The sequence below is a fragment of the Schistocerca cancellata genome, chromosome 10 (genome assembly GCF_023864275.1).
Source record: "Schistocerca cancellata isolate TAMUIC-IGC-003103 chromosome 10, iqSchCanc2.1, whole genome shotgun sequence".
Classification (NCBI taxonomy): Eukaryota; Metazoa; Arthropoda; class Insecta; order Orthoptera; family Acrididae; genus Schistocerca; species Schistocerca cancellata.
Genome location: NC_064635.1, coordinates 7908510 through 7936135, shown reverse-complemented (window position 1 = coordinate 7936135; position 27626 = coordinate 7908510). Strand labels below are relative to the sequence as shown.

The following is a 27626-nucleotide window of genomic DNA, read 5'->3' as shown; positions in this document are numbered from 1 at the left end:
GAATCCTGCCTCGGGCATCCATGTGTGTAATGCCCTTAGGTTTGTTAGGTTTAAGTACAGGGCTATTACAAATGATTGAAGCGATTTCATAAATTCACTGTAGCTCCATTCATTGACATATGGTCACGACACACTACAGATACGTAGAAAAACTCATAAAGTTTTGTTCGGCTGAAGCCGTACTTCAGGTTTCTGCTGCCAGAGCGCTCGAGAGCGCAGTGAGACAAAATGACGACAGGAGCCTAGAAAGCGTATGTCGTGCTTGAAATGCACTCACATCAGTCAGTCATAACAGTGCAACGACACTTCAGGACGAAGTTCAACAAAGATCCACCAACTGCTAACTCCATTCGGCGATGGTATGCGCAGTTTAAAGCTTCTGGATGCCTCTGTAAGGGGAAATCAACGGGTCGGCCTGCAGTGAGCGAAGAAACGGTTGAACGCGTGCTGGCAAGTTTCACGTGTAGCCCGCGGACGTCGACGAATAAAGCAAGCAGGGAGCTAAACGTACCACAGCCGACGGTTTGGAAAATCTTACGGAAAAGGCTAAAGCAGAATGCCAGTTCGGCATTTCTTAAACAGGAGATTGGAAAACCGATGGATCGGTCGTGGTGGAGATCATGATCAGCAATTCATGTCATGGCCTCCACGCTCTCCCGACTTAACCCCATGCGATTTCTTTCTGTGGGGTTATGTGAAAGATTCAGCGTTTGAAACTCCTCTAACAAGAAACGTGCCAGAACTGCGAGCTCGCAACAACGATGCTTTCGAACTCATTGATGGGGACATGCTGCGCCGAGTGTGGGAGGAACTTGATTATCGGCTTGATGTCTGCCGAATCACTGAAGGGGCACATATCGAACATTTGTGAATGCCTAAAAAACTGTTTGAGTTTTTGTATGTGTGTGCTAAGCATTGTGAAAATATCTCAAATAATAAAATTATTGTAGAGCTATGAAATCGCTTCAATCATTTGTAATAACCCTGTAGTTCTAAGTCTAGGGGACTGATGACCTCAGATGTTAAGTTCCATAGTGTTTGGACCCATGTTTTTTGTTTTTTTTTTGTTTTTTTAAGTTGGCCTATATAAGGAAAGTGAAGTTGATAATACTGTTATAGAAGCAGATGAAGGTAAGGTGAGATATTTTGGTACTGCGAAAAGTATTTGAGGGAGCGCTGGAAGACCTAAACCGAAACACGGCCCCTGTATTAGACAACAGTCCCTCAGAACTGCTCATATCCTCTGGAGAGCAACCCATGAGTAAACTATTCCACCTGGTACGTAAGATGTATGAGACACGCGAAAAACCCTCAGACTTAAAAAAGAACGTTTATGAAGTCGTGGTAGCAAAATACTAACGCGAATTCTTTGCAGGAGAATCGAAAAAGTGGTAGAAGTCGACCACAGCGAAGATCAGTTTGTATTCCGGAAAAATGTAGGAATCCGCGAGGCAGTACTCACGTTAGGGCTTATCTTAGAGAATAGTTTAAGAAAGGTAAACTTACGTTTAGATCAGTTATAGACTTAACGAAAAGTTTTGACAATATTGACTGGGATACGGTCTGAGAAATTCGGAATTTACGGTGGTAAAATAGAGAATGTGAAAGTTTATTCAGATCTCCTACAGAATCCAGACTAAAGTAACAAAACAAAAGATGGGCAGGAAAGGGAAGCACTGGTTGACAAGACAGCGAGTGTAGTCTGTCCTCGATGTTATTCAATCTGTACATTTAGCAAGCAGTAAAGGAAACCAAAGAAAAATTTGGAAAAGGAATTAATGTTCAGGGAGAAAAAAAAACGTTGAGGTTTTCAGATAGCATTGTAATTTACGAAAAGGACTTGGGAAAGCAATTAAAGTGAATGGTTAGTGTTTTGGAAATAGGTTAGAGGATGGACATCTTCAAAAGTGAAAGATGGGTAATGGAATTTAGTCAATTTAATGGGGTGCTGAGGGAATAAGGTTATAAAACGAGACGTTCAAAGCAGTAGATGAGCTTTTCTATTTGGGCAGTAAAATGACACGATCACTGAAAGAGGCAGGATATAAAATGTAGACTGGTTCTAGCAACTAAAGATGTCGGGAAAAAGAGTCTGTTGTTATAAACTTTGAGACCATACTAGAGACACATACCTTCTACTTTACAACTGATTGGCTGTTCACTATTTCTGCAAGAAGACTTCGTTCTGCGGTTGCTGCTCCATCCATCTACGAAATTTTAAAATAAAAGAAACGGCTCATAACATCGAACGTAGATTTGTCAGGAAATCTTTTATGAAGGTATTGATATGAAGTGAATCCATGTATAGAAGCGAAACATCGACGATAAACGGTTTAGACAGGAAGGGAACGGAAACTTCTGAAACGTGGTGCTACAAAAGAATGCTGAAGATTAGGCGGGTAGATCGCACAACTAATTAGGAGCTACCGAATAGAACTGGGGAGAAAATAGATCTGTGGCACAACCTGATAAGACACGTTTTGAGACATCAAGGGATCACCTTCTTAGTATTGGAGTGAAGTTGTGTTTGGGGGGGGGGGGTGGAATTGTAGAGTGAGACCAAGAGATGATCAAGCATGTTGTTCAAATGGACGTAGGTTGCAGTAGCTAATGAGAAAGGACGAGGACTACACAGGATACGTTAATCAGACAGATGACGAACATAACAAACAAGGTTTCTGCCGTTTAAATGTGTGTTAAGTTGCACGCGTTTACGTTCATTCACAAAGCGTTGTAAGTTGTGGCCCTGCATACACAGCACACGCTTTACGTTTCAAAAAATGGTTCAAATGGCTCTCAGCACTATGGGACTTAACTTCTGAGGTCATCAGTCATCTAGAACTGAGAACTACTTAAACATAACTAACCTATGGACATCACACACACCAATGCCCGAGGCAGGATTCTAACCTGCGACCGTAGCGGCCGTGCGGTTCCAGACTGTAGCGCCTAGAACCGCTCGGCCACTCCCGCCGGCCGCTTTACGTTTCTACATTTTCATTCTGGTGGAGTAAAAAGGATATTTGCTTATGAATTTTCTGTGTAATTTACTAACAGTGTTGGTTGCTCCTTTTCACATGCTTTGAGGTGGACAAGATATTTTTTCCTGGTTGCTAGCACAAGGTTGTACTTGAAACGTTTCTCTTTCTCCCTTCTCGATTGCTCGCCTTTCTAGTACTAATCTTTACATTTACGTTCTTTGCACTTAATTGAATTTTTTTTAAAACTCGACACAAGTTTCTTTCGTACATATTTATAGTGGTTTCGTGTGTTTTCCATTCAGCACTGTTTTTTGTGTGTAGATTTGTTTTTCGTGTGTGTTGCGAGCACTGCAACATCATGAAAGAAGTGATTTTAAGAGCATTGTTGTATTCATAGGCCAACAGCCTTGCCGCGGTGTTAACACTGGTTCCCGTCAGGTTACCGAAGTTAAGCGCTGTCGGGCTTGGTTAGAACTTGGATGGGTGACCATCCAGGTCTGCCGAGCACTGTTGGCCCTTGTGAGGTCAGTTGAGGAGCTACTTGACTGAGAGGCGGTGGCACCCGTCACCACAACTGACAAAGGCCGCGAGAGCGGTGTGCTGACCACATGCCCCCCAATATTCGTATCCAGTGACGCCTGTCGGCTGAGAATGACACGGCAGTACGTCGGTACCGTTGGGCCTTCCGTGACCTGTCTGTTCGGATGGAGAGAGAGGGAGAGAGAGAGAGAGAGAGGGGGGGGAAAGAGAGAGAGAGAGAGAGAGGGAGGAAAGGAGGGAGGGAGAGGAAGATTGTTCTCATACTTTGTGTGTGTGTATGTTGCGTGTTTCTCTGACAACCGGTGAGTGGTTTGCAGTTTGGTCTGATCATTTATAACCCGTTCCTTTTAGTTTAAAATTTTCTACTTGGCTGGAGCAGCAACTCCGAATGAAATCGCCTTGTATAAATAGTAAATAGCAAATTAGTTGCAAATTGGCAGGTTTATTAGGAACCCCTCCACCATGGCTTCAAAGTTTATAAAAACGTTTCCTTCAGAAGGAAGATGTAGACAACTGGATTACATGTTGTAGCAGAGGTACGTTAAAACATAGCTACGTTTTAATGTACCTCTGCTAAATATACTGCAATTGTCCATACTTTCTTATCATAAACCTTGAAACCATGATAAAGTGTTATAATAAACCTTCCAATCTGCAACTGGTTGGCTGTTTACTATTTCTACAATAAGACGTTTCTTTTATGTTGTGGTTTCATAACTGTGGTAGTTTTTTTGTATGGTATGAAAATGATTCTTGTTGCTTATACTTATAATTTGTACCTTTGGTGGTGATAATACAACCAAACACACAGACACACACACACACACACACACACACACACACACACACACACACACACAGTATCTGTTGTTCTCAGAAAACGAGGCATCACTAAACCAAAAGTTCTGTTTAAAAATGTATCGCAAAAGCGACAGTCTATTTCAGAAGTCAGTAATGTACTAAGTAAAACTTAATGCAGGTAATACATGTCATGGAATATGCGTAGCACGAAAGAGGAGAATATTTGTCGCCAGATACAAAAAACATGTAAAAAGAAGGAAGTACAGAACAAATCATTCAACCTTTGCAGAAGACTTAGACCAACACCAACATAAAATTACCACTGATGAAGAACTGAGAAATTGTTATTCTTAGAGATGAGATCGTATTTAGACTTGTTATCAGTTTAGATTAGATTAGAGTAGATTTACTTTCATTCCAATTGATCCGTAGCAAGGAGGTCCTCCAGGATGTGGAACATGTCAGACAGTGGTTTCAAAATTCGGAAATGTCTGCATGTCGTGGTCAAGCAGTTAGCACCGCTCCCTTTAGACAGTGGCTTCCCGTGTTCGATTCCCGGCCTGATCGGAGATATCTTTCGCTTGGAGACTGGGTGTGTGTTTGTGATGTGCCCGTCATTTCATCTCACCTGCATCGATGGTGTTGTGCTTATCATTTCGTCTCATCTTCATCACTGGTGTTTGTGTTGCGCTTTATCACTAAATCACCGGCGTCCAGTGCGAAGACTTGCACCAGATGGCCGAACACCACCAGACGGAGGGTCCCCCAGCCAGTAAAGCCACACAGTAATTTAATTTCTTTTAGATACCCAGGAATACATTTTAAGTCAGATAATAACATATCGAGACAGTTCTACAGAGCCAACGTGTGCGTTCCATAAGCGAGGAGCTGCGGACGGGTCGCTCACAGGAAAAAGAACCAACTCTGCTCCCAAGCTGATTTAATCTGACGTCAGCATAATCCCGAAACACTGCGGAAATGGACGCCATCCATCGCCAGCTGCGATTAGCATTCGTGTCGCAAATTAATGCCAACACAAACGAGATGAATGATATCTTGACAAGCTGCGGATATCAGGTGAAGCACACTTCAGTCTCACGCGACGAATGAAATACCGGACCTGTCGCTACGATGTAGATATCATACACCGTGTGACACCGTTATGTCTAGGTTTTCTATGTACTGCATATCGCTTGCTGCGTAAAGCCCCTTCAACAGCAGCAGGCAAATCTGCAAGGCGCAGCAGCGTTGCGGGATGCAGCATTGAGATATTGTAGGCGCTCTCGTATCGGCACCAAAAGCAGCGTTGGAATATGTACGGATTTCGTTTCTCTTTTCCGGGGGTTACAAATGCCCGAACAACACCAATGTAAATATTAGAAGGCAGAAAGATGTGGACCAGCAGAAATCTTTGGATAACATAGGATATACTGAATTCAGTCGATGAAAGAACAAGAAATACAAGTGTAGGAAACGAATTAGACAGAACGGATTACAGACGTCAGAGAGAGAGAGAGAGAGAGAGAGAGAGAGAGAGAGAGAGTGAAAAGACCGAAAGTGCAAAATGACAAAACAGGAACGGTTAGAGAAAGAAAGCGAAACAGTAGAAAGCTGCATTACTGTGGGAAACTTAGATGCAGCCACTAATAATATTTTAGATGTCTTGTCTTGTATTGAACTGGGGACCTAGAAACGACGGAGAGGCTTCGTTCCCGCCGTAGTCCTCAGTGGTTCAGAACCCCACAACAGGCTACAGCAGTCCACCCACCTCAGCGCCGCCCCACACCGAACCCAGGGTTATTGTGCGGTTCGGCCCCCAGTGGAACCTCCCAGGAACTTCTCACACCAGACGAGTCTAACCCCAAATGTTTGCGTGGTAGATTAATGGTGGTGTGTATACATAGAGGCCTTAGGAGGTAAAGATAACTGCAGCATGAATGTCTAAAACTCAGAGGGGAAAAAAGAGGTTTACATGGAAAGGTTGAAAGCTGGGCTGCACAAAGGAAAAGAACTTGAAGACAATATCATAGAAATGGAAAAGGAAGTAGATGAAGAAAGAAAATGACGATTGGAGATACGGTATAGCGAGAAGAATTTCACGGGGCAGTTAAACATCTAAGTCGAAACAAGGCCTCTAAGGCAATTAACATTACCGCAGAATTATTGGGATCGTTGGAAGAGCCAGTCAAGTCAAAACTAAATTGCGCCTTGTGTTCTAGACACATGAGACTGAGGAAGTACCCTCATACTTCAAAAGAATGTAACAATCAGTTAATAGGCCACGGTTGCAAAATGCTGGCACGAATCATTTACAGGAGAATGGAAAAACTGGTAGCAGCCGAGTTCGGACGAGTTCAGTTTTAGTCTCGGAGAAATAATGAATCAAGAGTCACAGCACTAACACTACAAGTTAGCTTACTAGATCCCATAAAGTAACACAGGCCTATATTTATAGCAATTTAGATTTAGAGCAAGTTTTCGCCAATGTTGAGAAGAATACTCCCTCTGAAATTCTGATGCCTGAAGTGCCAAATAGGAGGAGCGAAGGATTATCTACGACTTATACCGATACCAAATTACGGTTACAAGAGTCGAAGGACTTGAAAGGGAACAGTGGTCGAGAAGGGAGTGAGACAGGGCAGTAGCCTCTCACAGATGCTACTCAATCTGTGCACTGAGCAAGCAGTAAATAAACAACAGAGAACTTCTTCATGGAGAAGGAATAAAAACTTTAAAGCTGCCGATAACCTCGTAATTATGTCAGAGACGGAAAAGGACTTGAAAGAGAAGTTAAATGGAATGGACAGTTCCTTGAAAAGAGCTCGTAATATGAACATTAATATAAGTAAAACTAGGGTAATAGAGTAGTTGGCCGAAGCGGAGAGGTTGTAAAATCCTTACTAGCAAAAACGAAAAAAAATTTTCTGAAAGAGATAAAATTCTTGAAATGGAATATAAATTTAGGTGTTAGTAAATCTTTCCCAAATATCTTTTTATGGAGTGCAGCCTTGTACGGAAGTAAAAACTGGATGACAGACCACAAACAGCTCAGCCAAGAGCAGAGCAGAAGCTTTTGTAATGCGATCCTAGCGTAGAGTGTTCAAGATTATGAGGATAGAGCGACTAACTGACGAGAAGGTACTGAACTGAATTTAGTGGGAGGCGGGGGTGGGTGGGGAAGTAATTTATCTCACAACATCACTAAAGAGAAAGGGGATAGGATGACAGGACACATGCTGAAATGTCAAGAAATCGTCGGTTTGATAACGGAAGAATGTGTGAGGGGGATAAATAGTGTAGAGAGTGACCAACGGGGGAGTACAGTGACCGCATTTAGAAGGATTTCCGTTGCAGTCGTTACTCGAACGTGAAGACACTTGCACGGGATTCAGTAGCGTGGAGAGCTGCAGCGAACCAATTTTCGCACTGAAGGCCACAACAAAAACATAATTTTATGTCATGGGTCGAAGACTATTGTGCTTAAATGTATGACAAAGTTGTTTTGATAATATTCTGTGGTCCTTTTACGTCAGTGGAGAGAAGATAAAACCTACGGAATTGGACAGATTTAAACATTCTTACTAACAAAGTAACATAAATGTCCTATATTTTGAACTTATTTTTCATGTTTAACTATATTTATTAGTCCTCTACATATGAAAGTGATGCTTAGTGAGTCTTAAAACTTCACGTACCTTTCGAAGGCAATTGCCTCACCCACATTCGGCAGAGCCAGTTTCCCGTCTCTTGGTTATCTCCGTTCGTTCCTTTAGGCAATTCGCTTCATTGCGTTAAATAATTTTTATCTTCAGATGTCTAGACAAGAACCTTTAGTTGACTGTGATGTGGTATTGGTGGGAGGTTTAGAAATTCCACGTAAATGTATCACCCTTCATGTAAAGTAACGTATGGGCACGAATGTAGGACCACGCTCATTTTGTCCCGAGTACTAAAAAAACCTTCTAAAAAAGTAAACAGAAACGAGTCGCAGGAATGCTCCGGCCCAGGGTGAAGAGGTAATATCATCTATATTACTTTTCCTGCAGGAGAATGGCCCTAAGGTCGTTTCTTATCATAGGATTCCGTACTATAGAACGGTGTTGAATGGACTGGTATTACAGTTGGCTACAAAAGATACTGTCACGGCATATTTAAATCCTAGGAACAATAGGCTGAGGTTTAAACACAGAGTGAGGACGAAAATGGAGCCCCAAAAATCGTCAGATGTTTACAACCTCATCTGTGGTAATTGCCAGACTAAGTATTTAGGGCAGACTGACAGGTTCTTTGAAGTTAGGTTTAATGAACGTATTTTTGATTCGGTTCCAGTTCTGCATTGACTACAAAAAATGGATCAAATGGCTCTGAGCACTATGGGACTTAACTGCTGAGGTCATCAGTCCCCTAGAACTTAGAACTACTTAAACCTAACTAACCTAAGGACATCACACACATCCATGCCCGAGGCAGGATTCGAACCTGCGACCGTAGCGGTCGCTCGGCACCAGACTATAGTGCCTAGAACCGCACGGCCACTCCGGCCGGCATTGACTACATATTCATCCGAAACGGGTCAGGCACTTGCTAGTATTACATGTGGTTTTACAAATTTTTGTACGGGACTGGAGACCTTTTGCGCGTTAGGAAAGGTCTTCAAACCAAATAGTTAATTCTTAAACTGAATTAAGGCATAAAACCGTTTTGGCTGACTTCGATTACTTAAATGATTAGTCTCGCTCATTCACCGACTCCCCGTTACCTACTCTTCTTTGGTGCCTTTACTAGGGATATTCGCCTTTTTTCAAAATAACTGTAAGAATTTTTAAAATTTTTAATCCTGAATGTTGTGTTTATACAAGGCCCACAACAGGTTCAAAATGGTTCAAATGGCTCTGAGCACTATGCCACTTAACTTCTGAGGTCATCAGTCGCCTAGAACTCAGAACCAATTAAATCGAACTAACCTAAGGACACCACACACATCCATTCCCGCGGCAGGATTCGAACCTGCGACCGTAGCAGTCGCTCGGCACCAGACTGTAGTGCCTAGAACCGCACGGCCACTCCGGCCGGCCCCACAACGGGTTGTAGCCTTTTATCCCTATGTCTACGAGTTATTCACTTTATATTTCGTATGTTTATTAAAACGTTTAATTCTGTACGTCCGGATCCCAACCGTTTCCTTTAAGTTTATTGGAGGTTATTTACGCTTCCTTGCTCGTGCCGCTTCTCTTGGAACCCATATTTCGACATCCTGTCAGTTTGAGTGTGGCAGTTGCAGCGTTCCGTCATGGCGAGGCTTCAGCTGAGATACTGTTTACTTTATACTCCGTCTTTCTCCCTCCCCTCCCATTCCCTCCTCTTTACGGCACTTTTAATAATCTTTCTTCTCGTCCCATTTGTCCATAGGTTCCAGGTCTACCGGCGCGTTATAATCCATGACTGTCGCTTTTTTCGAAATTTACTATGTTTCACAGAAAGAATAGGGATCGAACTGTGAAGGTGGCTTGACCACAATGGCGTAAGTCTTCAGCCTTGCGGACAGTTTTCATCACGTTGATATGGACTTTGCGTAACACTGTACATGGTCTCTTTCTTCTTTTCACTCACATTTACACCCGATAATTTAATACAAATTACGAAACCGGTCGCGCCTTTCAACGTAGGATTTACAACAGCTGCAGGGGTTTTTAATCAACATGAATGGAATGCCTGTGCAACAGAGTTACGGAAATTAATTTCAAAAGATTTTTCGCCGTGAATGCGTTATTCGGTGGTATATCCCAGCAAACAAAACAGTAAAACATTCCGGACGCCTGTTGAAAGCGCTATTCAGTACCCAACCAAAGAATTTAAATGAAGTAATCGCACTGGAAAAATCCGATATTCGTGGCCCTGACACAAAATACGCTTGCTGTGCACTAATTGGTGGATTTATTACGCGGGATGAGTAACTGTGATCACTGGTTAATGAAGAGCGTAAAACTGGGAAAAATAAAAGCAAAAATGCGAATCGGCGATTGGAGGGATGGCGGAATGATATTTAAAAATTTCCTCATTTTTAAACAACAAATCAATTAGTGAAACACTTCTCCAATTTGCTCTTGAACCTGAACAAGGTTACTGAGTGATGTTATTTCGTTGACAAAATGTAGTGCACGGATCTAGCTTCATGAAATGTGTTTCCGACGTTATTCTATTAGGTGCGGGTAAAGGGTAGTAATTCTCCAAATCCTTAATGAATTTCTTTGGTAGGTCTTTCCGCTCAAAATACCGCAGATAGTAATCATAAACGTATAAACTCTGCGACATTCGCGTTAAGGGTAATAGAGAAAGTTGGAAATTGAAACGTCGGCCAAAACATATTGTGATTATCTTATTGATTTAACAATAAAATGGTTCAAATGGCTCTGAGCACTATGGGACTTAACAGCTGTGGTCATCAGTCCCCTAGAACTTAGAACTACTTAAACCTAACTAACCTAAGGACATCACACACATCCATGCCCGAGGCAGGATTCGAACCTGCGAGCGTAGCAGTCACACGGTTCCGGACTGCGCGCCTAGAACCGCGAGACCACCGCGGCCGGCGATTTAACAATACTGTTTGACCTTCTATAGTATTACTTGGGCCATAAAGTTGTGGAATTAGCTCCTGGGAAGCTTATCAGTAGTTCCTGTCTTATCTAGAAAACATAAAGTAAAAATTATTCTCCATTGTCAACTTCCAGGAACGAGATTTGAATCTGGTTGCGGTCACCTAAGACGAGAAAACGGCTGCACAGACATCTGCTCTAGACATGTATCTGTTATCCACCAATATAACTGATGATTCAACAAATTTTTTGTAACCGAAAGTGTCAGTGTAAAAGAAGTAGGATGGAGTGTACGAATAAATGGTTCGACAGATATGGCCGTTTGGGAAGAACAGCCACTGATGTGCAATGAAGATACTCTACTGTCAGAAGGTGACGCAGTATACATTACTGAAGTACCACATTCACTGCAAGACGGCAACTGTGAGGTAAGGTCTCCTTCATACGAACGATATTCACTGTGAATGTTATTACTAGACAGGGCCTTGTTTATTGCACCGTCGTAGCTTTGTTACCGTTTCCTGTTGTGACTGCGTGCTTTAGCAGAGGCGGCTCTTAACATTTAGTACGGAAAGCAGCTATCGGCAGGAATTTATAGTGTCGGGTGGCCATTCTAGTAGGCAGTTGCTCTAACGCTTATGAACCTTAATTCTAACGATCCAGTCAAAGTGTTCCCCCGCGCGATTTGTATTTAATTGTGTAGATCAATGAAAAGGGACGGCAGATTTAAATGTAAACGTTTTAGGTTAATCTTAGCAGTGTCTGTTATGAATAACAGTTTAAATGCACAGCTGTAAGTTTTCACTCTAACTGAAGTTCGTAACAGACGCTTCGGAGGATTAATCCTCTGTCATCAGGTCAATTTATAAAAGTTGACTAGCGAAGCTGGCAAAGCTTCGCAATAGTTAAACATATCTGGGGAACTTGATATGCATCCTAATCTGCTTCTGCCCCCTCTGTTTGTCCTCCTCTACCGATACACTCCTCCTCCAATATTTATTTTCATTTTCTCATCCATTTCTCTCTGTCCATCTCCTGCTTCCCCCCTCTATTTTCATTTCCTCCACCCTCCTTTTCTCTGTCCATTTGCTCTTCCATACTCTCTGACCTCGGCTGCAAACAAAATCGTCACTGGGAGTTGAATTCGCTTGAAATTAGTGGAGAATTGGTTGATATCATTTGTGTGCATGATATAAGAGATCTGGGACGTGTGAGGATAGTAGCTTTAATAACAGTATTTTTCATAGATTTAATCTGCAAACTGGTAGGATCACAACGTTCCAGATGATTCGGATTTCGTTTTAGTATTCCAGTCATAAGCCAATAAACCAAAGAAACTACATTCCTATTCTCTGTGAAAACTAACTGCGAAGAAGAAAACAAAACAGCACATTGTTCTGTAGACAATTTTTTTAAGGAGAAAGTATATAATTGAGAGAAACAGTTTGTCTAATGTTTTGAATGTCCAGCTATCGTACTTAAAACTGACTGTGACAATGTTTGCAAAACTCCACGTTCTCACCGCACAGATTTTTATTTCTCGCAGTTTTCAAAGGAAACCAACAAATTGTTGTTTAATTAATATGTGGCTTATCGCAGTATGAATGTTTATTATAGCATCGTGTAAAAATTCGAAGTAAACTGGTCAAACAATCTTCGAGATTTTTGCTAACAACGTTTCCGCTTTAAATGTTGCATATATTTAGTTCTCGTATATATTAAAAGTATATAATTAGTGTCCCTCCAAATGTTTGTCAGAATATCTTGTAAAAATATGGAGTAAATCGGTCAAGAACATTTCGAGATTTTTGCTACGTTTATCACAATATGTTGTCTGTGTCTACACGAGAGTTTATTGTAGTATTTTGCAAACATTTGAAGTACACAGGTCACGAAATCTTTGAGAATTTTGCTAATAACGTTTGCCTTTGTATATTTTATGCAAGTATTTATATATATATGTATATTAAAAATGTATGGGAAATATCCGTCTGAACGTTTATCAGAGTATCGTGTGAAAATATGAAGTAGAGAAGTCAAGAACGTTCCTTGATTTTTGATAACAAAGTTAATCGACGACTTGTCTTTATATAATGGTGTAGATAATCCACAGAACACTCTTCTGGACGATAACGAAGTTGGAAGCTTAATAAAAGTGACTCCTTACAGCTATCTGCTCATTTCAACTGAGAAGTTGTCCATATTATGTTGTCTTCTTCCTGGTTCACGTTTTGCCTGTTTCCCTTGCCCTGTGAATTTTATATCAGCCTTTTACTATATTCGAAAGACAGATGTCATGTACCCGGTGTTTCTGCACTGTGACTTGATGAAAGATATGAATTAATGAAGGCCAGTCTTCTTCTTCTCTTTTTTTTTTTTTACCTTTCATTAAACTTTTCCAATTCTCATACAATGTCCGCAAATTAATATGTTCCAGCACAGTGGCCTTTGTCTTCGCTAAATGTGGTGCACAGCCTCCCATTATGCTGCTGGCTTTCATCACCTTATTCTTCTTCTTCTTCTTCTTCAACGTCTTGAGTGACATTTGGTGCTGAGGCAGCTGCAAATCAGTTCACCAGAAAAAAGTATCAGAGCACAGTGATCGGCTTGAAGCGCTGTAGACGGTATAGGAGAGGTACCAGTCGATGTCGTGATCTCCCGTAGGTGATGGGCGCCACGAAAGTGAAATGTTTTGTGTGTGTGAGAGAGAGAGACAGAGAGAGAGAGAGAGAGAGAGAGAGAGAGAGAGAGAGACAGACAGACAGTCGGTTGTACGAAATAAGCACCTCTGAGACGTGAGAGGCAGAAAGGAGCTGTCGTGTTTGCACGCATCCATGGCCAAATTGCGAATGAAGCTGCCCGATTTGCTGGTGTAGCAACGCGGACTGTTCAACATGTCTGCAGGGAATGGTGGAGCACTTGTAGGTGTGTAACACGGCTTAAGGACAGCAGCCGTGAGAATTACCCTAAGCAACAGCAACCGTAGGCGAATTTCACGCCTTGTCAGTAACAGTCGGTTTCAAACACAGCAGCAATTGCTTCTCTCATTCAATGCAAGTTCCTCTCAACAGTTTTCCGAGCGATCTTCGCGAAGGGCGTAGAATATACAGGCGTTGGACAAAAATATGGAAACAGAGCCAGAAATGGATGCTTGAACATAAATGCAGGTGCTAGCGACGACTGCAGGTTTCGCTGTTGTCTTTGACCATGAACGGCACCTCTGCAGTGACCTCAATAGGTTGGAAGAGTCATTCGTTGTATGCACAGTGTTCTGTGTCGTCGTGATTGCAGTATGTCGGAGCTAAGTGAATTCGAACTTGGGAAAAGTGTTGGTGTTGAATCATAACGCGGGAGGAAGAGGGTGGTGAGTGACCTTGGAGAATGCTGTTAGGAAAAATAAGAGGACGACAGTCCAGTTGCAAAAGTCACTGATGCAAATTCCCGAAACCAGAAAACTTGGTGCCGAAGCCGTAACACCTCAAGTATGGGACAATGGAAGAATCTCACTTTTTTACGCTGTTTCCAGGTTCTGGAAGAGTTTACTTCCCAAGAGTGAAACAAGGCGAGCCCATGGTAATGATTTGGAATCCCTTGGGCCCCGTGATTACTCTCCAATGTCTCATTCCTGCCAAGCATTATGTCAACGTTTTGGCTGGTCAGGTCCATCCCATGCTACAAAGTTTTGTTCCATAATGGTGATGGACGACACAGCCAGCATCGACCATGACTCGCTTGTGACCACGAGGATAGATTGTCGCGTACCCTGTGGCCATCCCAGATCTCAGTATCATTGAGTCTTTTTGTTCCAATTTGGAAAGAAGGGTGCGTGGTCGCTATCCCTCTTCATCACCGATACCATGGCTCGCCACTATTTTGCAAGAAGAATGGTATCCACTGAGGCGACAAAAGTCTTGGGGTACCTCTTAACATGGTGTCGGACCACCTTTTGCCCGAAGTAGTGCAGCAAGTCGTTGGAAGTCCTCTGCAGAAATATTGACCCACGCTGCCTCTATAGCAGGCCATAATTGCGAAAGTGTTGCCGGTGAAGGATTTTGTGCCCGAACTGACTCTCGATTATGTCCCATACACGTTCGACGGGATTAATGTCGGGCGACCTGGGTGGCCAAATCACTCGCTCGAATGGTCCAGAATGTTCTTCAAACCAATGGCGCAGTGTGCTCCATAAACATTCCACTGTTTGGGAGCATGAACACCGTGAATGACGGCAAATGGTCTCCAAGTACTCGCAAATTTCCGTCAATGATCGGCTCAGTTGGACCGAAGACCCCATTACATGAGAACATACCCTACACCATTATGGGCCACCACCAGCTTGCCCAGTGGATCGTTGACAACTTGGATCCTCGGCTTCGTCGGGTGTGCGCCACACTCTTACCAACTGAAATTTATGCTCATCTGCTCAGGCCGCGGTTTTGCAGTCGTCTAGGGTCCCATAGATACGGGCGCTGCGTTTCGGTCGTCTGCTGCCGTAGCCCATTAACGCCAAATTTCGTCACACTGTCTGTTGTATTCTCCAACAGTTTATTGAACGTAAGTTCTTCTACAATACAATAGCTGGCTGTACAATAGATGTAGACGTCCGTCGATCTGGCCGGAGATGTGTTTCCTCTAGGTCGGCTGGTACTTTGATCGTCTGTGCAGTACAGCGGCTTCGGTGATATCTTCTCGGAGACTCTGCTATAGCGGCCGCCATTAGCAGCGGGCGAAGACTGGTCTGCCTTCGACCGGCCGGGCCTATATAGTGAGCTGGAGCCAATAGAAACCTGGCGTAGGAATCCGTGGCCGGATATGTCGCGGCGACCTCTGCAAGGAAAGGTTCCTATTAATCGACTGGGATCTTCTGCGTGTTTACCTGATGTCTCCGCCTGTTTTGCTGTTGGTTTGTTTCCGTCATAGCGTGGCTGTTTTGCGGTGCTGCCTGCCATTTAGGGGAACCCGATGGCAAACAGTACACTATCCTAACGGAAACGTCCGTCGTATACGCCACATACGTTTCTGCTGTTATTTCACGGAATGTTCCTTGTCTTTTAGCACTGACAATTCTGTGCAAACGTCGCTGCTCTCGGTCGTTAAGTGAAGTTGGTCGGTCACTGCGTAGTCCGTGATGAGAGTCAATGCTAGAAATTTGGTATTCTCGGCACACTCTTGACACCGTGGATCTCGGAATACTGAATTCCTTAACAATTTCCGGTATGGGGTGTCCCTATGCGTCTGGCTGCAACTACCTTTCCGCTTTCAAAGACCCGTCGTGCGGCGAGAAACACGTCTTAAACCTTTCTACACGAATCACCTGACTACAGATGATAGCTTCACCAGTGCACTGCCCGTTTATACCTGGTGTACGCAATGGAAGCAAGACCAGAGATAAATGGAGACACGTTCATAGGATTTGTCGACCTGGAAAAAGCGTTCGACAACGTAACATGTTGCAAGATGTTCGAAATTCTGAGAAAAACAGGAGTAAGCTGTAGGCAAAGACGGGTAATATGGGTAATGTACAACACGTACAGTATCCACGAGGAAGAGCAAGTACGAAGTGCTCGTATTAAAAAAAAGTGCTAAGACAGGGGTGTAGTCTTTCACCTCTACTGTTCAAACTATACAACAAAGAAACAATGACCGATTTGGAAGAAAAGTCAAAGTTAAATTAAAATTCAGGGTGAAAGGATATCAGCGATAAGATTCGCTGACGACATTGCTAACCTGAATGAAAGTGAAGAACAATTACAGGACATGCTGAATAGAATGAACAGTCTAATGAGTACAGAATATGGAGTGAGAGTAAATCGAAGAAAGACGAAGGTAATGAGAAGTATGAGAGATGAGGACAGCGCGTAACTTAACATCAGGATTGATGGTCACGAAGTAGACAAAGTTACGGAATTATACTACTAGGGAGCAAAATAACCCATGGTGGATGGAGCAAGGTGGACATAAAAAGCAGACCAGCACGAGCTAGAAGTGGCTTCTTGGCTAAGACAGGTCTACTAGTATCAAACATACGCCTCGGTTTGAGGATGACACTTCTGAGAGTGTGCGTTTGGAGCACAGCAGTGTATGGTGCTGAAACATGGACTGTGAGGAAACAGGAAACGAAGAGACTCGAAGCATTTGAGATGTGGTACAACAGACGAATGTAGAAAATTAGGTGGAGTGATAAGGCAAAGAGTAAGGAGGTTCTTGATAGAATCTGTGAGTAAAGGAATACATGGGAAACATTAACAAAAAGAAGGGACAGTGTGGTAGCACATCAGTCAAGACATCAGGGAATAACTTCCATAATACTAGAGAGAGATGTAGAGGGCAAAAACTGTAGAGGAGAAAGACAGAGACTGGAATACATTCAGCGAACAATTAAGGACATAGATTGCAAGTGATACTCTAAGATGAAGAGGCTGGCACAAGAGAGGAATTCTTAGATGGCCGCATCACACCTCTCAGAACACTGATGACTCAAAGAAAAAAGAGCACGATTCTGCCTCCCCCTCTATATGTGCGTTTCGCTGTCCCATGCCTTTTGTCACCTCGGTGTAAACATACGAACTTCTGTAATATATTTAAATCAAAAGTAAAACATTTTGATTTATATGACATCATACAATTGCAATTTACAAAATTTCTGACATCGCCGCAAAACAGTGTGAGTATAAACGTGTATATTATAATGTTGATAATGTGAACGGATGCTAGAGCTCTAGCGTTTACTTTCTATATGACTTAACGTTGTTCATACATTATATGTTTTTATGTATGAGACTGTCTCCACCAGGTGGTACTGTGCATCATTATGTCGTTCTTACGGCAACTTTCCGACAGCACGGAGCGCGCACACGTCTCACAGCAGTGGATGTGCTCTGTCTGAGGTGTCTGACACCTATGTTCCTTGCTGATACAGTTGTGGATTTCATTTTAGTGTAGTTAGAGTTGCATGGTAGTGTCTTTTCTGTGAGGTAAACATTATTTTGGTCTATGACGGTGGAGACACGGTAAAATTTTTTTGGTCTTGTATGGTATCCGGATTTTACAGGCCTTACATGAGCTTGATCTATACCGACAGTACGGTACAGATCCTCAGAAAATAATAATTATATTATATCAACAAAAGCCCCCCCATGAACCATGGACCTTGCCGTTGGTGGGGAGGCTTGCGTGCCTCAGCGATACAGATAGCCGTACTGTAGGTACAACCACAACGGAGGGGTATCTGTTGAGAGGCCAGACAAACGTGTGGTTCCTGAAGAGGGGCAGCAGCCTTTTCAGTAGTTGCAAGGGCAACAGTCTGCATGATTGACTGATCTGGCCTTATAACAATAACCAAAACGGCCTTGCTGTGCTGGTACTGCGAACGGCTGAAAGCAAGGGCAAACTACGGCCATAATTTTTCCCGAGGGTATGCAGCTTTACTGTATGATTAAATGATGATGGCGTCCTCTTGGGTAAAATATTCCGGAGGTAAAATAGTCCCCCATTCGGATCTCCGGGCGGGGACTACTCAAGAGGACGTCGTTATCAGGAGAAAGAAAACTGGCGTTCTACGGATCGGAGCGTGGAATGTCAGATCACTTAATCGGGCAGGTAGGTTAGAAAATTTAAAAAGGGAGATGGATAGGTTAAAGTTAGATATAGTGGGAATTAGTGAAGTTCGGTGGCAGCAGGAACAAGACTTTTGGTCAGGTGATTACAGGGTTATAAATACAAAATCAAATAGGGGTAATGCAGGAGTAGGTTTAATAATGAATACAGACATAGGAGTGCGGGTTAGCTACTACAAACAGCATAGTGAACGCATTATTGTGGCCAAGATAGATACGAAGCCCACACCTACTACAGTAGTACAAGTTTATATGCCAACTAGCTTTGCAGATGACAAAGAAATTGGTGAAATATATGATGAAATAAAAGAAATTATTCAGATAGTGAAGGGAGACGCAAATTTAATAGTCATGGGTGACTGGAATTCGAGTGTAGGAAAAGGGAGAGAAGGAAACGTAGTAGGTGAATATGTATTGGGGCTAAGAAATGAAAGAGGGATCCGCCTGGTAGAATTTTGCACAGAGCACAACTTAATCATAGCTAACACTTGGTTTAAGAATCATGATAGAAGGTTGTATACATGGAAGAACCCTGGAGATACTAAAAGGCATCAGATAGATTATATAATGGTAAGACAGAGATTTAGGAACCAGGTTTTAAATTGTAAGAAATTTCCAGGGGCAGATGTGGATTCTGACCACAATCTATTGGTTATGACCTGTAGATTAAAACTGAAGAAACTGCAAAAAGGTGGGAATTTAAGGAGATGGGACCTGGATAAACTGAAAGAACCAGAGGTTGTACACAGTTTCAGGGAGAGCATAAGGGAACAATTGACAGGAATGGGGGAAAGAAGTACAGTAGAAGAAGAATGGGTAGCTCTGAGGGATGAAGTAGTGAAGCCAGCAGAGGATCAAGTAGGTAAAAAGACGAGGTCTAGTAGAAATCCTTGGGTAACAGAAGAACTATTGAATTTAATTGATGAAAGGAGAAAATATAAAAATGCAGTAAATGAAGCAGGCAAAAAGGAATACGAACGTCTCAAAAATGAGATCGACAGGAAGTGCAAAATGGCTAAGCAGGGATGGCTAGACGACAAATGTAAGGATTTAGAGGCTTATCTCACTAGGGGTAAGATAGATACAGCCTACAGGAAAATTAAAGAGACCTTTGGATAAAAGAGAGCCACTTGTATGAATATCAAGAGCTCAGATGGAAACCCAGTTCTAAGCAAAGAAGGGAAAGCAGAAAGGTGAAGGAGTATATAGAGGGTCTATACAAGGGCGATGTACTTGAGGACAATATTATGGAAATGGAAGAGGATGTAGATGAAGATGAAATGGGAGATACGATACTGCGTGAAGAGTTTGACAGAGCACTGAAAGACCTGAGTCGAAACAAGGCCCCCGGAGTAGACAACATTCCAGTAGAACTACTGACGGCCTTGGGAGAGCCAGTCCTGACAAAACTCTACCACATGGTGAGCAAGATGTATGAAACAGGCAAAATACCCTCAGACTTCAAGAAGAATATAATAATTCCAATCACAAAGAAAATAGGTGTTAAAAGATGTGAAAATTACCGAACTATCAGTTTAATAAGTCACCGCTACAAAATACTAACGCGAATTCTTTAAAGACGAATGGAAAAACTGCTGGAAGCCGACCTCGGGGAAGATCAGTTTGGATTCCGTAGAAATGTTGGAACACGTGAGGCAATACTGACCTTACGATTTATCTTAGAAGAAAGATTAAGGAAAGGCAAACCTACGTTTCTAGTATTTGTAGACTTAGAGAAAGCTTTTGATAATGTTGACTGGAATACTCTCTTTCAAATTCTAAAGGTGGCAGGGGTAAAATACAGTGAGCGAAAGACTATTTACAATTTGTACAGAAACCAGATGGCATTTATAAGAGTCGAGGGGCATGAAAGGGAAGCAGTGGTTGGGAAGGGAGGGAGACAGGGTTGTAGCCTCTCCCGATGTTATTCAATCTGTATATTGAGCAAGCAGTAAAGGAAACAAAAGAAAAATTTGGGGAAGTAATTAAAATCCATGGAGAAGAAATAGAAACTTTGAGGTTCGCCGATGACATTGTAATTCTGTCAGAGACAGCAAAGGACTTGGAAGAGCAGTTGAACGGAATGGACAGTGTCTTGAAAGGAGGATAGAAGATGAACATCAACAAAAGTAAAACGAGGATAATGGAATGTAGTCGAATTAAGTGGGGTGATGCTGAGGGAATTAGATTAGCAAATGAGTCACTTAAAGTAGTAAAATGGTTTTGCTATTTGGCGAGCAAAATAACTGATGATGGTCGAAGGAAAGAGGATATAAAATGTAGACCGGCAATGGCAAGGAAAGCGTTTCTGAAGAAGAGAAATTTGTTAACATCGAGTATAGATGTAAGTGTCAGGAAGTCGTTTCTGAAAGTATTTGTATGGAGTGTAGCCACGTATGGAAGTGAAACATGGGCAATAAATAGTTTGGACGAGAAGAGAATAGAAGCTTTCGAAATGTGGTGCTACAGAAGAATGCTGAAGATTAGGTGGGTAGATCACCTAACTAATGAGGAGGTATTGAATAGGATTGGGGAGAAGAGAAGTTTGTGGCACAACTTGACTAGAAGAAGGGATCGGTTGATAGGACATGTCCTGAGGCATCAAGGGATCATAAATTTAGCATTGGAGGGCAGCGTGGAGTGTAAAAATCGTAGAGGGAGACCAAGAGATGAATACACTATGCAGATTCAGAAGGATGTAGGTTGCAGTAGGTACTGGGAGATGAAGGAGCTTGCACAGGATAGATTAGCATGGAGAGCTGCATCAAACCAATCTCAGGACTGAAGACCACAACAACAACAACAACAACACTAATTGGTAAGCTAAGTTTGCAGACATTAGTCCAGTCGCTGTGCAGATAGAAAGTGTGGACAATCTCACAAGCTTTCTTTTATGTAACAGCATTAATTTCACAGTTCACCTCCATCTTTTCAATGGCCATCTCGCAATGTGCCGCGCGTAGCAGCTTTATAATTCACGTATCGGATGTTATGTAAAACTTTTTTTCGAAATTACTTATGACAATTATAGACCTTGTAACATATTTGTAGCACTTAATGTTCGGAAGGTGTCAAAATTATTTCGCTAAAACTAGTACTTAGAATATGTATCAACTGCGCTCTGGACAATAAAACTTTATTACGAAAGCTTTTGTACGTTAGTATAGAGATCAGTCTCCTTGTGACCGTATGTGGTAATTACGGAATAAATATTGGGTGCGATATAGACTGTCTGTGTTGTATGGACCATGATGTTTATTTCCTAATATTCTCACTGTTGGCCTTTCTCCTGTACTTTCATACTGCGTATGCTGTGGACACTGTCTTCCTCCAAGACGAGGACACTAATGTTCATAGGACTGCAGGTGTAGGTTAGTGGTGACCGGCACTGGGACAAGTGGTCTGCTAAATAATCCAATCTTAACGCCACAGGAAACGTGGGGAGCTATTCGAAGAGGTCGAAAAAACGTAGCGAATAAAACGCCATCAGTATTCTGAGCTGGACCCAAGCGACAATGAGTAGTTTTCAGATGAGCATGGAATATCTGACGAAACTTGTGGATTCTGTTGCTCGAAAAACTGATGCCGCTATCAGGGAAAGAGGCCGTGTGGTGCGGTTTTAGCGTGACGCTCTCTTGGGGGGGGGGGGGGGGGCGTGGGATGTGGTGGTGAGGGAGGGGGGGGGTTGCTTATCTTTTTGTTTTCTGATTATGGTCGAGCAGGCGCTTGTAAACTGCTTTCATCTTTCCTGCACGAAGTACTTGGGAGAAAACAGGCTTCGAATTCATAAATGGTAATTGGCAAACATCACTAGGGTTTCGGAAGGCAACTGCACGCAGACTACAAGTCATACAGAGTTATTGCACACATCAGTGGACACGGCCTCTCTTCCGAGTTTTTAAGTCGCGTTGCAGAAGCACCGTTTTTGTAGCAACAAATCACAGTCCAACGGAAGACGAGATGCGTGCAGTTAATTGAAGTCGCCGCTGACGCTGCCCGGGAAGGCGTGGCGGCAGCAGCCCGCTTTGCAAATCTGCACACTGGGTTGCCTAATCGCAGGTGCGAAATAACTGGATGTGACAGTACGGAGCGGCACGTTTGCCTTCATGTTCTGACACCCCTCCCTCCCAGTGTTGCGTTCTGCAACCACTCCACGGCGCGTGTTATAAATCAAAACTTATCGACACTAGAGATATTGACGAACAAAAAAAAAAAAAAACTGTACACAGCGTAGAGTCTGCACGAGCGAAAAAGCGAGTGGTGAGGTGGTCTTCAGGTAAGAAATTGTGTTTATCTTTTCTAATGTCTAAAACATTACCTAGTTTTTTTTTCAGTATAACATAGTTTGTTTTGTGACTAGCCTTTGTAGCTCTCGTCAGGAGGTCGTAGAACGTCGCTCACTGAGCTTCGTGCACTATTTGTTTATAAATACATTCGCAATTACACCAGTACTCCTTCCGGCGTTAGCACTCATCTCAGCAGGGCGTAATGTCGTCTGCTCTGGTTAATTAAGCGTTGTTTGCTTGTGCATTCACGAATATTTCTTCTAAGACGCTCGTTGGCGTAGTGATGACAGTAATGTTTCATTTATATGTCTCAATTTCTGGACTCAGCAAAAGAAAAAGGTAAGGATTCAACAGCCGAATTTATCGTTTGTAACTTATAGTAACCTTTCTCATTGTTAAACCGTATTCTTTCTGTGTATGTTTATTGACTGTTGTCGTATCCTGCGATAAAAGCTCTGCACAGCTTCGAGAAGGATCTGGCGACGTTCACTCGCAGATTGCACTGTTAAAACGTCCCTGCATCGTTACGCGGTCTTGAACCAGTTATAGCTTCACACTAGACCTTAACAGCTTTTACTATATTGGACTGACTTCAGAACAAATAACTGAAATTTAATTTTTTTTCTGTAGACGCTTAACTGATATCAATATAGGAAATGAATTTTCCGTATTGTGAATACTTCGTAAATAAAAGCGTCTAGATCGCTTAATAACATTTCTTTATTAATTACGATGTTTTGGCCGCTATCATCGTGAGATATCAAAGCGCTTAGATTTTATAAAACAAAGTTCTGTGTCAATACTAAAAGCTATGTCTAATTCTAATCGTATTCAAAAAACGTTTAACAAATTTTTAAACTATTTTTATTATCGCTAGTTTACTTTAACCTCTATTGCCACAATTTTTCGAAGAGTCTAGTGAAGTAACCGTTTTAAATGTTTCAGTTACCACTGCCCTTTACGGCGCCCAGTTGCCCAGTACTGTACTTAGATACTGATAATTGGGCTAACATTCAAATCAATTCATGCATTTTCCTGTCAAATAGTAACTATTACTCATCTAACGTCATTTATTAAAAAGAGATCAACTTCAGAAAATAACTTTTGTTGAAAATTTCACGAAAACTAACTTTAGAGAAACAAACGCAGACTGATTGTGTACGTCGTCATTTGTTGCAAACTTAACAGAAACTATCTACGTAAAATATTTTTAATTCAACGCTCGACACAGACGCTATTCGAAATATTACTACCTAATAGCTAAATGGAGACTGCTGAAGGCAATGTGTTTGTGCCTTGAAAATATCGGCGTTGTAAGGTTTTTACAAATCTTGAAACACAGAGCTATTTTTATTAACCAATGGCAGTATTGTCTTTAAATGGTTTCTGTACTTTTATTGGTGGATGGTTTGGACCCATACTTTTCTTACCATTTGTTAGTAAACCCCACAAATAGTTTCCAGAATTCGATATTTTATGTGTAAAGCACTGCACCAACTAAAATGTTTTCACAATTAAAAGTATGTAATTCTAGATTCAGAAAAATTAGAGTACAAGTCACTAACACCAGGTTATTGAAACAATTGTATTTTAAGATTCTCACGTTCTGGAATTTTAATTATTGTGAATAACGATACTCGTTGAATCACGTAAGTTTCACAGAAGATACAAAGTTATTTGTAAAGAAAGAAATTTGGGCCTTCATTTAAGTTATGTCAGTCCTGAAATAAATAACTATTATAAAGTTCTGATGTTCAAGTGTGCGTAATTTTCATGAGTCTAGAGTTGTGAATATTTCCTTAAACTGATTATTTCTAAAGCAGTTGTGAATCAGCTTTCAGTAGTATCATGAACAAAAAGGTTACAGTTTAACAGATTTTTGATGATCGCAGATAAGCGTGTTTTACGTAGGAAATATTTCATTGTTGCAGTATTGGAACGAAGTGGTTGCAGTCTACAGAGTTAGTGCAATAAACAAAGGTTTGTATATTGCCACCTACGGTTTGCTTCTGGTGTTTTACGAACAAATTTATTTTATAGTAACAAACACAATCCCAGTTATTACATTACACTCTCAAGTGAGATGCTAATCGATCCCAAAGAAATATTCGAAAGCAAGCATCACGAACGCTACAGCGAAGCCCGTAGTTAAACACATCAATACAGGTCACCACAGAGGCACCACTGAGTAAACGCTACACACACACACACACACACACACACACACACTATCCGGACAAGACTGAGGTGTGTCTGGCTTCTTTTTCTTTGTTTAGAGAGCTGTTAGCGCCCGTCACCTGTCTTCCCTTCCGAGTATCTGACCGCAGAACACAGGTCGCCAGCGATGCGCGCTGAGCTTCGCCGAGCCACCGCTAGGTGTCACTCCTGACAAGGGCGCCACAATTCCTGGGCTACTTTTAAACATTTCTGCCGAACAAAGTTAATGGGCTGACGTGGCAGCAGAAAACTTACGTGTTAATCTCACGTAGCACAGAGTAATCAAGCTTTGAACTCTACCTATGGTGGTCCTATTTCAAGGGCACTTGAAACAAGTTTCGTGAACCTATACAGGAAGAATCAGAGCAGCACTCTGACAAATACGTGAACGCCATTCACTTAGAATGGCTTACAGCATCCGCTTACCCTCCCCTTCCGGAATATTTTATTAACTTATCCAGTCTCCTCGTCTTCTCATCGACACTGAACATCTCGAAGTATCCTGTACATCTCATATACTTGACTTCAGGAGCCAATGGTTGAGCGCTAATTTCTTTGAGTCCTTCCTGCGCTCATATGGGCTGGATGCATCCATACCAGCGACATGGTTTTTTTGTGTTGGCAGAAGAGCCAACACCGTGTTGCTAGAGGAGGCCAAAATGCACGCGTTAACCTCACGCTGGCTGGCGTGAGGTCTGGAACAGTTATAGGAGTTTAGTATAGTAACAAAGTACGGATCTTCTGGAATACTTAACTTTAATCCATAATTGGTGTACATCGGTCTTGATGATACATAAGTGCAGTCTCAATATAAACTGGTAATGGCGCCTTGCTAGGTCGTAGCAAATGACGTAGCTGAAGGCTATGCTACTATCGTCTCGGCAAATGAGAGCGTATTTGTCAGTGTAGCTTCGCTAGCAAAGTCGGCTGTACAACTGGGGCGAGTGCTAGGAAGTGTCTCTAGACCTGCCGTGTGGCGGCGCTCGGTCTGCAATCACTGACAGTGGCGACACGCGGGTCCGTCGTATACTAGCGGACTGCGGCCGATTTAAAAGCTACCACCTAGCAAGTGTGGTGTCTGGCGGTGACACCACAGTTTTCATTCCTCAGTCACCTGTGTCCTTAATACCTATCTTCACATATCACCTGTCATCATTCCGTAACTGCAACACCAGGGCGGATGCTGTACCTTTGCATATCTCTAAATCTGTCTGCTGCTGCCCCTCCATTTCAACGATACAGATGTGAGAAACAGGATTAAAGAGAAGATTAAAGCTTTATCGTTGACCGAGTTGCTCTACCGCCATATCCCAGATGTTTCTCCTGTGTCCAACAAGGTAAAAGTGACTCTACCACGTTATGAAGTATCAATGCTGGCATCATAGCTTTCTATTTGAGTTTCATTGCTTTCATTTCATTTGCTAATCCAACCCTATTATTTCTCTCTCCCTCCATGGCTAGTCGACCTCTTCTCTTCATTGATTCCTTCTGTACTACTGCCACACATTTCTGTTAGATGTCTTTACTCACGTTCGACAAGAACGTAAAGCGCAATTTGCTTAACACAATGTTAGTACGAATGATATTTATTATTATTATTACCATATAATTCTGATTTACTATACTAATAGTCAATGTTGACTCGCTGAATATGTCTTGTTAGATGCAAGAGAGGATCTGAAGACGCTATTGTTGCCAGGTGAAATGAATGCACAGATAAATAAACCTAAACCATCCGACGATGCTGCCGAGCCAACAGCAAAGTGCGGCAATTGCACACTCACACTTGCACAGCACCCTCCCGCCTTACGCACTACCCTCCCCCCAACACTGCTCTACAGGGTTACAATGACACTGAACAGCGTTTGCGAGTGAATAGCCTGTTTGGAACACAATAATTATAAACGAAAGTTGTGTATCGGAGGCAAAATGTGGTGTAGGGAACTATCTTTGTAGAGTGTCGATACTATCTGCAGGAATGGGTTAATACTTTTCTTGAACCTAATCAATTTCGTTGGCAGTCCAGTACTGCCAAGTACCGCAGGTAGAAATTACGAACCTGTACCTAATGAGTTACGGTCAGCGAAAGACTTCGGAGATGGAAATGTCAAAACGTTTACTTATTTTTCCTGTATTCACTTACTAACGTCTTATGGCGTCGTGTCCTGGGTTAATTCCTTATGAGAAAGAAAATATTCGTGAAGAAGAAAAATGTAATAACGATAATATGTTGTGTCCAACCTACTTTTGTAGACAGTTCTTTAGAAAAACTGGATAATCTGACAACAGTTTAACGCTACATTTACTATCGTTTGAAATTTTTTTGTCAACAATAAGTCGCAGATGGTAAAGGGCAAAAATATTCATAAAGACAAAGGAAAGAGAAAAGACGTCACACAACCTCTGTTCGGCACAGAAAGGACTAAGATATTAAGCCACAAAAAATCTTTGATCACGCAGCCAGTGACTTGAACAAACTAGCACACACAAAAAAATAATTCAAATAACGTGTGCTAACAACTTCGTTCCCTTGATAAAAGAATACTTTAAATTGGCAGTACTTCCAGAAACGAAATCACAAACTTATATTTA

The 27626-nt window shown here is 42.1% G+C and overlaps 1 pseudogene; it reads left to right on the top strand.

Moving 5' to 3' along the window:
* Nucleotides 1–3378: 3378 nt before the first annotated feature.
* Nucleotides 3379–3497, top strand: LOC126106957 (5S ribosomal RNA; annotated as a pseudogene).
* Nucleotides 3498–27626: the final 24129 nt, after the last annotated feature.